This window comes from Erythrolamprus reginae, chromosome 2 (genome assembly GCF_031021105.1).
Source record: "Erythrolamprus reginae isolate rEryReg1 chromosome 2, rEryReg1.hap1, whole genome shotgun sequence".
In the NCBI taxonomy this organism is placed as follows: domain Eukaryota; kingdom Metazoa; phylum Chordata; class Lepidosauria; order Squamata; family Dipsadidae; genus Erythrolamprus; species Erythrolamprus reginae.
In genome coordinates, this window is record NC_091951.1 from 30,366,883 (window position 1) to 30,381,877 (window position 14,995).

At 45.0% G+C, this 14,995-nt stretch overlaps 1 protein-coding gene across 1 annotated transcript in view; it reads right to left on the reverse strand.

Moving 5' to 3' along the window:
- AGPAT1 (1-acylglycerol-3-phosphate O-acyltransferase 1) overlaps window positions 1-10,490 on the reverse strand; it is an 87,646-nt gene extending 77,156 nt beyond the window's left edge. Inside the window, 1 exon segment of the mRNA XM_070744101.1 lies at window positions 10,444-10,490. The gene's annotated coding sequence lies outside the window, so the exon portion shown is untranslated.
- Between the last annotated feature and the right edge of the window lie 4,505 nt (window positions 10,491-14,995).

The following is a 14,995-nucleotide window of genomic DNA, read 5'->3' on the forward strand; positions in this document are numbered from 1 at the left end:
ACGGGTCCAAAGACGGGCTACAAGAATGGTGGAAGGTCTTAAGCATAAAACGTATCAGGAAAGACTTAATGAACTCAATCTGTATAGTCTGGAGGGCAGAAGGAAAAGGGGGGAACATGATCGAAACATTTAAATATGTTAAAGGGTTAAATAAGGTCCAGGAGGGAAGTGTTTTTAATAGGAAAGTGAACACAAGAACAAGGGGACACAATCTGAAGTTAGTTGGGGGAAAGATCAAAAGCAACATGAGAAAATATTATTTTACTGAAAGAGTAGTAGATCCTTGGAACAAACTTCCAGCAGACGTGGTTGGTAAATCCACAGTAACTGAATTTAAACATGCCTGGGATAAACATATATCCATTGTAAGATAAAATACAGGAAATAGTATAAGGGCAGACTAGATGGACCATGAGGTCTTTTTCTGCCGTCAGTCTTCTATGTTTCTATGCATACCATAGCAGTATTTGTACATCTGAATTTGAACCCATAGCCTAGTCTCAAACTCTAAGGCTTAGATATGTAATATTGCACCCTCCACATGTGATACTACATACATACTAATAAGCAAAGACATCACCCTGCTAACAAAAGTGTGTATAGTCAAGGCTATGGTTTTCCCACTTGCAATGCTATGATAGTCGGACCAGAAGGAAGACTGAGCGCCAAAGAATCGAGACCTTTGAACTGTGGTGCTGGAGAAGACTCGTGCGAGTCCCTTGGACTGCCAGGCGATCCAACCAGTCAGTCCTAGAGGAGATCAACCCAGACTGCTCTTTAGAAGGCCAGATCCTGAAGACGAAGCTCAAATACTTTGGGCACCTAATGAGAAGGACTCACTGGAGAAGAGCCTAATGATGGGAAAGATTGAGGGCAAAAGAAGAAGAGGACGACAGAGAATGAGGTGACTGGATGGAGTCACTAAAGCAGTAGGCATGAGATTAAATGGACTCTGGGGGATGGTAGAGGACAGGAAGTCCTGGAGGAATGTTGTCCATGTTGTCACGCTGGGTTGGACACACTTGGCATAACAACAAATACATGTGATTAAACTCCAACTACAGCCAATCCAGGGAACATTTCCAAAACTGAGGAATAACTGAGGTGATGTGATGTTTTTGCTCCTATTGTTTGATTTCTGTCCCACCTTTATTACTTTATAAGTAATTTAAAGTGATCAATGTATCTACTATTCCTTTCTCTATTTTTTTGCCCCAGCACAATCACAATAACAGTAACAGTGAAGTAGGCTGGGCCGAGAATGATTGACCCAATGTCATCTAGCTGGCTTTCATGCCTAAGGCAGGACTAGAACTCAAGTCACCTTGATTATGACCTATGGTTATGACCTATAAAGCCCTTCATGGCACCGGACCAGAATATCTTCGGGACCGCCTCCTGCCGCACGAATCCCAGTGACCGGTTAGGTCCCACAGAGTCGGCCTTCTTCGGGTCCCGTTGACTAAACAATGTCGTCTGGCAGGACCCAGGGGAAGAGCCTTCTCTGTGGTGGCCCCGACCCTCTGGAACCAGCTCCCCCCTGAGATTAGGATTGCCCCCACCCTCCCTGCCTTTCATAAACTCCTTAAAACCCACCTCTGCCGTCAAGCATGGGGGAACTAAAACATCTCCCCCTTGCCCATGTTGTTTTGCCGTTTGATTGATTGACTGTGTGCCTGTTTTTTATATATATTGGGATTGTTTTATGAATTTCTTAACTTTAAATTGTAATTAGATTGGTGGGAATTGGATTTGTTACTATGTACTGTTTTTATTATTGTTGTGAGCCACCCCGAGTTTGCGGAGAGGGGCGGCATATAAATCCAATAAATCTAATCTAATCTAATCACCTGGTTTCTAGTTTAGAACCACTAGACCAGGGGTGTGAAACATGGGCTGGATCTGTCATGCACAGGCCACATCAATCCCAGCTCCACAAAGGGGAGAAATGTTGTGATACGTCATGTGACGGCAACATAAAGCCACGGGTTTGGCATCCAATGCACCAGACTGGCGGTAGGCAAAGCTGGCTCTTCTAGGACATGTGGACTTCAACTCCCAGAATTCCTGAGCTAACATGACTGGCTCAGGAGTTCTGGGAGTTGAAGTCCACAAGTCGTAGAAGAGCCAACTTCGCCTACCCCAGCACTAGACCAAACTAGCTCTCTGTTCTAACCATCATGCCAGCGTTTCATTCCAAGCACAGAATGCTGATCCCTATTATGAACCCAAGTACTGTACTACTCTATCAAAAAACTACTAGAAGGAAATCCCGTTCCTGCCCTAGGCTTTTCCCAAACTCCTCACCCCGATAAAACCTCTTTTACTAATGTACAGTGAATTTTTTCTCCACCCAAGTCTTTCCTCTCCCACAGTCTTTCAAGATAGTTCACAATTACCGACCTTTATCAGGCTTGGAGAGTGGCCAGGCCGATATCTTTCAGTCCCTGCAATATTTGGCAAGGACGCAGGAATGAACTAATTAAACAAACTAATCGTCTTCTGTAAACTCCCCTCCCCTTTCGCTCCTCTTTTATTCCCTATGGGAGGGCCATTCATCATCTATCTGTGGCCTTACGTTCAAGTCAACCCTTGTTCCTCAACTGTTCCCTTCACGTGACAACTCTGTGCCTGCACACACTGGGAACAGGCTCCAGCTGTTCGCCTGCCTCACTGATGTCTGGTCCATGTTCTTCCCCAAACTCCTCATTGTCCGAATCTGCTGCCAGCTCTTCTAGCCATTGGCGGGCCACAGCAGTTCCCACCATTACAGTGATGAAAGTTTGTGAACTCTTTACAACTATCCATGATCTCCGAGACCGCCTGCTGCCGCACGAATCCCAGCGACCGATTAGGTCCCACAGAGTGGGCCTTCTCCGGGTCCCGTCAACTAAACAAAGTCGGTTGGCGGGCCCCCGGGGAAGAGCCTTCTCTGTGGCGGCCCCGGTCCTCTGGAACCAACTCCCCCCGGAGATTAGAACTGCACCTACTCTCCTTGCCTTTTGTAAGCTCCTTAAGACCCACCTGTGTCGTCAGGCATGGGGGAACTGAGACATCTCCCCCGGGCATATACAATTTATGAATGGTATGTGTGTATGTATGTGTGTTTAGAAAATGGGGTTTTTAAAATGTTTTTAGTAGAAATTTAGATTTGTTGTAAACTGTTTTTTTCACTTTGTTGTGAGCCGCCCCGAGTCTGCGGAGAGGGGCGGCATACAAATCTAAATAAACATAAACATAAACAAACATAAACATCCACAGAGTTGTGACCTGAGCTTTACTTAAGCCAGTGGTTCTCAACCTAGGGCTCAGGATCCCTTTCGGGGGTGGGTGGGTAGTTGAACGACCGTTTCACAGGGGTTATTATTATTATTATTATTATTATTATTATTGTTATTATTATTATTATTAATTAGATTTGTATGCCGCCCCTCTCCGCAGACTCGGGGCGTCTCACAACACAATAAAAACAGTTTATAACAAATCTAATAATTTACAGTTTAAAATATTTTTAAAAACCCATTATTAAACAGACATACACACAAGCATACCATACATAAATTGTATAGGCCCAGGGGAGATATCTCAGTTCCCCCATGCCTGACGACAAAGTTGGTTTTAAGGAGTTTGCGAAAGGCAAGGAGGGTAGGGGCAGTTCTAATCTCTAGGGGGAGCTGGTTCCAGAGTCGGGGCCACCACAGAGAAGGCTCTTCCCCTGGGGCCCGTCAACCGACATTGTTTAGTTGACGGGACCCGGGGAAGGCCCACTCTGTGGGACCTGATCGGTCGCTGGGATTCGTGTGGCAGAAGGCGGTCTCGGAGATATTCTGGTCCAATGCCATGAAGGGCTTTAAAGATCATAACCAACACTTTGAATTGTTGACTAAGACCATGGGAAAAGACAGAAAGACAGATACTGATAAAATTGAAGGGGTCCAAAGACGGGCTACCAAAATGGTGGAAGGTCTTAAGCATAAAACTTATCAGCAAAGACTTCATGAACTCAATCTGTATAGTCTGGACTCTGGAGGACAGAAGGAAAAGGGGGGACATGATCAAAACATTTAAATATGTTAAAGGGTTAAATAAAGTTCAGGAGGGAAGTGTTTTTAATAGGAAAGTGGACACAAGAACAAGGGGGGCACAATCTGAAGTTAGTTGGGGGAAAGATCAGAAGCAACGTGAGAAAATATTATTTTACTGAAAGAGTAGTAGATGCTTGGAACGAACTTCCAGCAAACGTGGTTGGTAAATCCACAGTAACTGAATTGAAACATGCCTGGGATAAACATATATCCATCCTAAGATAAAATACAATAAATAGTATAAGGGCAGACTAGATGGACCATGGGGTATTTTTCTGCTGTCAAACTTCTATGTTGCTATTTCCCATAATGTTAGGAACTAAAGCTCCTATTCTGGTGCCTTGGAACCAGTGTTCCCTGTAATTTTTTGGGGGGGTGGGCGGAAAAGTATAGTGTCTGAGCGACAGTCCCTTTGGGACTGGGCGGCACATAAATAAATAAATAAATAAATAAATAAATAAATAAATAAATAAATAAATAAATAAATAAATAGATAGATAGATAGATAGATAGATAGATAGATAGATAGATAAATAAATAAATAAATAAATACGGTGTGTCTATAACAGTGAGCTCATAATAGGGCAACTCTATCAATATCAAAATGCCACTTAAATGCCACTAGTTTCAAACTAGATTTTGATTTTCTTTCTCTCTTCCTTACTCCCATTCTTTTTCTTTCTCTTTTCCTTCCTCTCTTTTTTCTATCTGTTTCTCTCTCTTACTCTCTCTCTCCTTCCCTCTCATTCTTTCCCTCTCGGCTTCTGGGCAGGTTTGGAAAACTCTGAGTTGATGATGATTTTTAAGTGAGCGATTGCTCACTGCTAAGCTTAGAGGGAACTATGCTTGGAACATATTTTTACAATCCGCCCAATCAGGCTTAAAGTTCTGTTGGGAGAGTTGGCATTACATTTATGGCTGGGGGGTCACCACAACATGAGGAATTGTATTAAGGGGTTGCGGCATTAGAAAGGTTGAGAACCACTGACTTAAGCCGTAATAATCAAGGTTCCAAAATATAAAATGTCTTCAACTTTCGTCGTTCTACTGATCTATTTGTGTGTGTTAGAATCGTTGTGTGACCTGCTTACATATTCTTTTTCTAGACAGTGCGAATGTTTGCTTTACATGCTCAATAAGGACATGACCCCATTACACTATCTGAAATACTGCTTTTATTTGCTCACTGTATCTCCATCTATTGATTCTGAACCAGTTCACTTAGATAACATTCTGATCGCATTCCAAATTATGAGATCCTCCCGTTAAGGTTCAGAAACTTTTCCTCGCCTCTTGTAGGTTACTACGAGGAATGGAAATGGCAAGGATAGTTTAATAGGCCACAGTTTTAATTTATAACTAAGTTTTGATAAAGGCACACTATTCTGGTCTACAGCTTGCTGAATCATAATGTAAAAACGCATTTGGCTCGGCTAACAAGACTACATTAAACCAGGCTATTAAAACGGTTTATAAATCACTGTACTCAGCCATATCCAAGCAAACTGCATTATGGCTTAAAAGTTTTACACGCTGCGAGAATCCGGTCTATTATGGTTTATTCATCAGAACTTAATTAAAAATGACTGATCGCAATGCCCAAATACAATCAAGTTGTCTAACCGAGAATAGCATTTAGAGCAGTTTGGAATAATTAGCCGCACAAATTTAAATTACAGTCTTGCAAACTTGATGAAGGGGGTCTTGCCCCATCGCTGCGCAACAGATGCCATATTCTACTGACCTTCCCCTGCAACTTCAAAAGGAAAGTGAATTGAATTGTGCTTACCTAAGAGCCATTATAATCCTTGCTTTAGGACCACAAGGCCATTATAATCCTTGCTTTAGGACCACAATCGGGAACAGAATTTCGATGGCTGAACAAGACGATTGTTAAATGAGTCTTGCTCGATTTTACAACCTTTTTTTTTAAACTATGATGGTTAGAAACATAGAAGATTGACGGCAGAAAAAGACCTCATGCTCCATCTAGTCTGCCCTTATACTATTTCCTGTATTTTATTTTAGGATCGATATATGGTATGTTTATCCCAGGCATGTTTATGTTTATCCCAGGCATGATTAAGCTAATCACTACCCTTGTTAAGTGAATCCAGATTTCCCCATGGATTTGGGTTGTCAGGAACAATCTGGGAAATGATTGTGCTGAGATGGATAGATTAACGATGGAACTGAGTATCATAATATATAGACTAAATGGTACGAATGCACAAAAAAAGAAAGACTAAGAGTTAATAGATGGATGTGGAAGAATAGACAAGTAAAAACAATGTAATATATATAAACTATACAAGCATTAATACCGATATATCTGTGTGTGTGTGTAGCACATGTTTTTGCTGAATTTTTAAAATTAAGGGAGACTAGGATAGCGCTATTTCGGCCTTATTCTGGCCTCATCAGCTAGCCATACCCTTACTGGGATTTGATCCTGGGGCCTCTGCGTTTTAAGGCAGAGAAATCCAACAGAAAACACACACACATATACACATATATATATATGTAGATCTGCTTGGAAATGTTAAGATATGAAAATGTGAAAACTAATAAAAAGTATTGCAAACAAAAAAGAAATAAACTATCTGGGGAGGTCTCAAATGATTATCATGTAACCCCAGGGTGCTTCAACCATGGTTAGATAATACATGCTGATTTGCCATGCTCTTGAATTATGACCATATGACCCTGGGATGCTGCAACGGCTTTACGTGCAAGGAACTGTCGCTAAACAAATGGTTCTTAAGTAGGACAACTCCATGTCCTCCTTTAAAACTTTATATTCCAAATAGTGGAAAGTATAGAGGTAGTCCTCGACTTACAACCGTTTGTTTAGTCTACATTGAAAGTTACAATGGCACTGGAAAAATTGACTGCTTTTCCTACTTACCATTACAGCATCTCCAGAGTTACGTGATCAAAATTCAGAGGCCACTGACTCATATTTATGATGCTTGAAGTGCCCCAGGATCGCCTTTTACAGCTTTCCGACAAGCAAAATCAATAGGGCAGCCAGATTCACTTAACAATCATGTTGTTAACTGCAGGATTCACTTAACAATGGTGGCAAGAAAGGACGTAAAATGGGGCCAAACCCATTTGACAAAAATCTCAATTGGGCTCAATTGTAGTCCCAAATCAAGGACATACCCTGTATTCCCTCTCCTACATAAATGAACTCCGTGGCCTTAAGATAGTTGGACTTCCAACTCTCACAATTCCTCAGCCAGTCTAGGCATGCTTTCTCTTCTGTATCACCCATCTAGATTTTTTTTTCCCCAATGCCTTCCAGTCACTGTTGACTCCTGCAAACTGCCAGGACAAGTCCCTGCAATTTTCTTGGCAACATTTTCGGAAGTCGTTTGCAACTGCTGCTTTCTTCCTGGGGGCTGAGAAAAAACTATTTTGCCTACGGTCATCCGGGCGACTTTGTGCCTAAGACAAGACTAGGACTCATCGACTCCCAGTTTCTAGCCCTCCTCTCCAGCCCATTAAGTCACCGGAAACCCCAGGAGGGACTTAATTTAAGTCTTGTAACACTCTTAACTCATGTGTAAAAATCTTGCATTTCCTACTGAGAAGCAGTCTTGAGCAATCCTTGAACTAGTAGCCTTAGATTTCACCCCACTAGAAGGCTGTTACAATAATCCTGCTCTATCTGGTAAGGATCTTGTAAGGGCGGCTGAAACACAAAACCAGGCAAATACTTCAAATCCAAAAAGAGGCATGTAAGTAATAATGAGGGTTCTTATTACTTTCTCATTATTGCTAGAAACATAGAAACATAGAAGACTGACGGCAGAAAAAGACCTCATGGTCCATCTAGTCTGCCCTTATACTATTTCCTGTATTTTATCTTACAGTGGATATATGTTTATCCCAGGCATGTTTAAATTCAGTTACTGTGGATTTACCAACCACGTCTGCTGGAAGTTTGTTCCAAGGATCTACTACTCTTTCAGTAAAATAATATTTTCTCACGTTGCTTCTGATCTTTCCCCCAACTAACTTCAGATTGTTTCCCCTTGTTCTTGTGTTCACTTTCCTATTAAAAACACTTCCCTCCTGAACCTTATTTAACCCTTTAACATATTTAATTGTTTCGATCATGTCCCCCCTTTTCCTTCTGTCCTCCAGACTATACAGATTGAGTTCATTAAGTCTTTCCTGATACGTTTTATGCTAAAGACCTTCCACCATTCTTGTAGCCCGTCTTTGGACCCGTTCAATTTTGTCAATATCTTTTTGTAGGTGAGGTCTCCAGAACTGAACACAGTACTCCAAATGTGGTCTCACCAGCGCTCTATATAAGGGGATCACAATCTCCCTCTTCCTGCTTGTTATACCTCTAGCTATGCAGCCAAGCATCCTACTTGCTTTTCCTACCGCCCGACCACACTGCTCACCCATTTTGAGACTGTCAGAAATCACTACCCCTAAATCCTAAAGCTAGAAGAGTATTCTTATTACTTCCTCATGATTGCTATGGATATTCTTACTGGGAGGGTTGGTTTTTTTTAACCAATTACCTCCTCTAATGCTGGACGTTGCAAGAGATTCCAAAATAGAACAGTGATGACCATACACACTGCTTTAATTTGAGATTCACACAACACTCCACCTTTCCAGGCATGTCTAGCCACTACACAACAGTTCCAAAATCTTCCACAATAGACATGTCTGTCAAAATTCAAGAACCTTAGGTTTTAAAATCCCCCGGTAAGGCAAGACAAATTGCTCTTCCAAAATAAGATTTTCACAGTCGATAAAATGGGGTAGATCAATGCCATTCCCAAGTAAGGCAGTTGCAAGAATTCGCCGGCACTTGGGTTGCTCAGGATCACTATTAAAGGAAAAGAGAAACCGCTGAAGAAAACCAGAGGCCATTAGCGAGGCCTGTACAAAAGCCAGCCTAGAACCACAATAACTCAACCCATCTCAGAACATGCTCAGGGGATGCTTATCTTTTCGTAATTAATCCACTAAGCTCCTTCTACCACAACTGCAAAGAAATTAGCTTGGAAGATGATATCAATATTCTTTTTCAAGTCTTGCACTGCATTATATCATCCTAGTTTTCCAGAACTCATCATTTCGTGTAGGGTTTCCTGCCTAAGCAGGGAGTTGGACTAGAAGATCACCAAGGTCCCTTCCAACCCTATTATTATTATCATCATTCTTTAATATTTTTTACTATTACTATTATTAATTACTATTATTATTTCCAGCCCTTTTTGTACTTCCTAATTCCAACTCTATTATTGTTATTGTTATTATTATTATTATTAATTCTACTCCTTTTCACACTTCCTAATTGTTTTTAATAGGAAAGTGAACGCTTCCTAAGTGTTTTTAATGGGAAAGTGAACACAAGAACAAGGGGACACAATCTGAAGTTAGTTGGGGGAAAGATCAAAAGCAACATGAGAAAATATTATTTTACTGAAAGAGTAGTAGATCCTTGGAACAAACTTCTAGCAGATGTGGTAGATAAATCCACAGTAACTGAATTTAAACATATATCCATCCTAAGAAAAAATACAGAAAATAGTATAAGGGCAGACTAGATGGACCATGAGGTCTTTTTCTGCCGTCAGACTTCTATGTTTCTATGTTTCTAATTCCATCTCATGACTGTCAATTCTCCCCATTTTATTTTATTTTTACACTTTCCAGTCCTTATGATTTCAAGCCCCCCTCCCTCCTAAGACTTCTTCTCAGGGCTGCCCCACCTTATAATTTCAAGCCCCCCTTCCACCCACAGGAACTAGGCCTTGCTCCTTTCCATCGCCACCCCCCCAAGTCGCCCCATGGTTCCTTTCCTTCCAGATCTCCTCGCCCCAATTAAACCTCCAGGCCCCCCACTGCAACTCTCTTTCCCTCCCCCACTTCTGCTTCTCCCCAACTACTGACCCAGATCCCTTTCCTGAAAAAGAGGAGGGGGGATCAGCAGGCCTTGGAAGCCCAGAAATACACAACTGGGTGGACTTGGGTGGGGGGAGAAAGGGAGGTGTATTTTGGGGGAGGGGGGAAGAGACCAAACGCAGCACAGCTGACTTATTATCCCTTGATACAGGATGAGGGAGAATGTATGCCAAGCAACCGTCCGGCTAAAGATCCAAGGCGGGGAGGGAAGGAGGGAGATATGGCGATCAATTCCGGAGTCTAGAAACATCCAATGGCCTGAATTTGGCCATCCAGCCTAAGTCTACCCCCCCCCCCCGCGCGCCTCCATCAGCAAACCCACCAACCTCATTCCTAGGGAATGATGGGAGTTGAAGTCCAAGCTCAAAGCACTCCCCACCACCACCAACCCAGCCCCGCCCGGCTTTTTGCTTACCTGGGCTGCGTGCCCCGCTTTTGGGGGGTGGGAAGCCGGCGCCGGGGGCTCCTGGAGACCCCTTGTCCGCTCACCCCCCGCGCTTCCAGAGCCAGGCCATGGCGGAGCCGGCTTCGGAGATGCGCTGAAGGAGGAGGAGATGAAGAAGAAGAAGCCGGGAGCGGGGGAAGGTAGGGCGGGCGGGCTGCCTTTAGATGCTGCTCCTCCAGCGCTTTGGGCGGTGGTGGCCTGAAGCCCGGCGTGGGCCACTTCCTCGGGGGCTCCACCGAGCGGCAGGAAGTGGAACGTCGAGGGTGGGGGGGCTCTGACGGGCAGCGGCGGCCGCCAATAGCGACGGTGGCTCCTTCCTCCTCCTCGTTTGTCCCCACCCCGTGACCAGCGTCTCTGTCGCCTCTCTCTCCTCCCCCCCCCCCCCCCGTGGCTATTCCTGCGGGTGGCGCGCTCCTCCTCCCGCCCCCTCCGGGCTCTTCTTCATTCATTCATTCAAACGCTCGCTCGCTTTTTCTTCATTCACGCCAGGCTGTTTTCTTTTTACACGCCACCCCACTCCGCCTTCGGGCACCTCAGTTCCATCGGTCCGAAAAGACGGGGAGGAGGGAGGTGGTGGGATGGTGGAAGCCGGGAAGGGAGACGACAACGCGGGTTAGGTTGGGGAGCTCGTTTCCAGACAGGGGTGACACGCCCGAGACTCTTATTCCGTCGCCGGGAGTTTCAGCGGGGGTTGCTGGATCACAAGCCTTGGCTAAATCCACCCCCCCACCTCTCTCCAAAGGCATTTTAAAAATATATATATATTATTTGTCAAGTGCTTTAAAGCAACTTTAAGCCTGGAGGACTTCAACTCCGAGAATTCCCTAGCCAGCCAACTTCAACTCCCAGAATTCCCCAGCCAAGACTTCAACTCCCAGAATTCCCCAACCAGGATTTCAACTCCCAGAATTCCCTAGCCAGGACTCCAAGTCCCAGAATTCCCCAGCCAGGATTTCAACTCCCAGAATTCCCTAGCCAGGACTTCAACTCCCAGAATTCCCCAACCAGGATTTCAACTCCCAGAATTCCCTAGCCAGGACTCCAAGTCCCAGAATTCCCCAGCCAGGATTTCAACTCCCAGAATTCCCCAGCCAGGATTTCAACTCCCAGAATTCCCTAGCCAGGACTCCAAGTCCCAGAATTCCCCAGCCAGGACTTCAACTCCCAGAATTCCCTAGCCAGGATTTCAACTCCCAGAATTCCCTAGCCAGCCAATTTCAACTCCCAGAATTCCCCAGCCAGGATTTCAACTCCCAGAATTCCCCAGCCAGGATTTCAACTCCCAGAATTCCCCAGCCAGGATTTCAACTCCCAGAATTCCCTAGCCAGCCAATTTCAACTCCCAGAATTCCCCAGCCAGGATTTCAACTCCCAGAATTCCCTAGCCAGCCAATTTCAACTCCCAGAATTCCCCAGCCAGGATTTCAACTCCCAGAATTCCCCAGCCAGCCAACTTCAACTCCTAGAATTCCCTAGTCAGGACTTCAACTCCCACAATTCCCCAGCCAGGATTTCAATCCCAGAATTCTCTAGCCAGCCAACTTCAACTCCCAGAATTCCCTAGTCAGCCAATTTCAGCTCCCACAATTCCCCAGCCAGGACTTCAACTCCCAGAATTCCCCAGCAAAGCTGGCTGGGAAATTCTGGGAGTTGAAGTCCTCCAGGCTTAAAGTTAGAACATAAGAAGAGCCATGTTGAATCGGGCCGAAGTCCTTCGAGTCCAACATTCTGTGTCACACAGTGGCCCACCAATTGTCCATGGGGATCTGGAGCAGAAAGAGAAGGCAAAACCCTCCCTTTCCCTCGACCCCCAACAAATGGTACCCAAGGGAACCCTGCCTGCCTCATCCAACATAGAAGCCAAAGTTGCCAAGGTTGGAGACCCCTGACTTTTTCCAGGGTGAATTGTGAAATATCCTTGCTGGGATAGGGTGTTTCCCCACCACCTTGGAAAATTGATGAAACGTCCCTAAACGGTAATTAGAAGTTGCCCAAAAATTGGGGAAGGGAAGAGACCGAAAGCTGTGGACTTCCAAATTATGCTGAATTTTATGACTCTGGCACGAGGGATGCTGGGAGTTGTAGTTCAGCAACGGGCAGAGGGTAACTCCAGAGGCAGTTGGTTCCAAAGGGTCGGAGCCGCTGCAGAGAAGGCCCTTCCCTGCGGCCCCGCCAGCCGACATTGTTTGGCAGACAGTAATTGGAGAAGGCCAGCACTGTGGGCCCTTATTGGCCGCTGAGAGATATGAGGCAGAAGGCGGTCCCACAAATAGTCTACTCTAAAGCCTTTAAAGGTGATAACCAGCACCTTGAATTGTGTCTGGAAACCGACTGGTAGCCAAGGCAGCTTGTAAAGGGTTGGAGTGATACAGGTGTATCTCTGTACACCTGCTATAGCTCACGCAGTTGCATTTTGAACCTTTCCACCCATCTATCTATCTATCTATCTATCTATCTATCTATCTATCTATCTATCTGATTTCTATGCCTACTTCCTTCTCTTTTCTTCCTTTGTGCTTACTTTTTAGACTTGTGGTTTTATTATCCTATACTTTGTTTTGAGATTATTTATACGCATACCTATCCATAAATAGGGATAAGTAAGGCTAGGCAGAGGATAGAAGATAACACAAAATGAGAAGACAAAATATTGAGATGTGAAAAATATTTTGAAAACACATTGCTGCCTAAATCTACTTTATATCCACACCATTGACTGAATCTCCCCATACCTTTCTCTCCTTCAAAATAATCATTGTCTGCACAAATCCATACTCTGGTTCATGTGTTTATTCTTGGCTCAGGAAAAGCAGCTAACGAATCTGAATTGCTCAAGGCATAAACCTTTTCCTCTCATTATTTGCAAAGCAGATTTGTGCAGATAGCAGGAGGCTATTTAAGAAACGGACAGGTTCCTTATCAAACGATGTTGAAATTTCAGTAGAATTTATTAAACTAAGCCCTCTACATCCATGAATTGGAAATAAACACAAATCATTTCTTGAAAAAGCACTAGAATAAATAAACCTCACCGTGATGTAGAGAAAAACTACGCCTGAAAAAACTTCCTCAAACTTGGCCACTTTAAGAGGGGTGGACTTCAGCACCCAGAATTCCCAACCCAGACATCAATCCCAAATGTTTGTTTGTTTGTTTGTTTGACTTCATTCATTCATTCATTCATTCATTCATTTATTGGATTTGTATGCCGCCCCTCTCCGAATCTTTCCATCTTTTCAATGTCTTCATTAAATAGTTGCTGAGCCTTTTGCCACTAATTTGTCCACTTTCATATTTAATCTTAGTTTCACTTGGTTCCTAAACTTTTGTTTAACAGAGTTCACAAATGGTTTGCATGTTCAGCTATCAGAGTTATGTTATCGGCATAATGCAGCTGCTTATTGGTGTTGCTTCCGTTACCACACCAATCTGGTTCAAATCCTTTGATATATATTTGGGACAAAGGTTGTAATGTATAAAGAAGGTTGTAATGTATAAAGAAGGAGAGAGTAAAGGAAGAGAGGTGATTCTTGACTTATGACCATAACAGATTTAACAGACTGTTGGAAGGGACCTTACAGGTCATCTAGCCCAACCCGCCATCCAAGCAGCAGACCATTTTTGACAGATGGCAGTCCAGGCTTTTGTGTGTGTGTGTGTGTTTGTGTGTGTTGATGTGTGTCCCAAGAGTTACTGCACTGGATGACGGGGAAGAGGCAGTCCCACAGCCAGCGAGGACTTGTCAGAGTCATAGACCATGGCCGCCGATAGGCCAGTATTACTGCTACTGGCGTCAGGGGCCCGACCAAATTGAAAAATGGGGGGGGGGGCGGTTTTGGCCCGCCACCGTGTGCCGGCCCCCTGGCACCCGCAGCAGTCGTGCCCAGTGAGCAGCGCCGAGCTCCAGCTCCTCGCAGAGGCGCAGTACTACCCGTCACCATTCCCTGTAGGCTGCGCATGCCTGCACCAGCACACCCCAAAACGCCCCCCAACACCCTCTTTTCCAAGGGCGCACAGGGAGCCGTCGCCACCCATGCCCCCCTAGCCCCCTTGCGCCCCTGGCTACTCACTGCTTCTCCCCGCCCGCCCGCCTGATCCACCTCTCTCCTCTGCTTCCCGCCTTGGGACGCGGCTCCTCCTGCAGCGGGAACACCCACCCCGCCGCTCTCACAGTCCCTTCACCGAGAGCGCTTTCATCCTGGGCTCTCAGCGAGAGGGCTGCAGGAGAGGCCGGGCAGGCGTTCTCACAGCGGGGGCCGACAAATGTGATTTTCAATGTCGGGCACGCGGGCCGGCGCGTGCTCTCCCCATCTCCCTGCCAGCCCACCCGGAACATTCAAAGTAAGAAAAACCTTCGCCAGCAAAGGCTTTGCTTACTTTGAATATTCCGGGCGGGCTGGTAGGGGGATGGGGAGAGCGCGCGCCGGCCCGCGCGCCCGACATTGAAAATCACCTTTGCTGGCCTCCGGAGAATGAGAGAGAGTTAGAGCGACAGAGCAAGTTAGAGAGAAAGTGAGAAAGA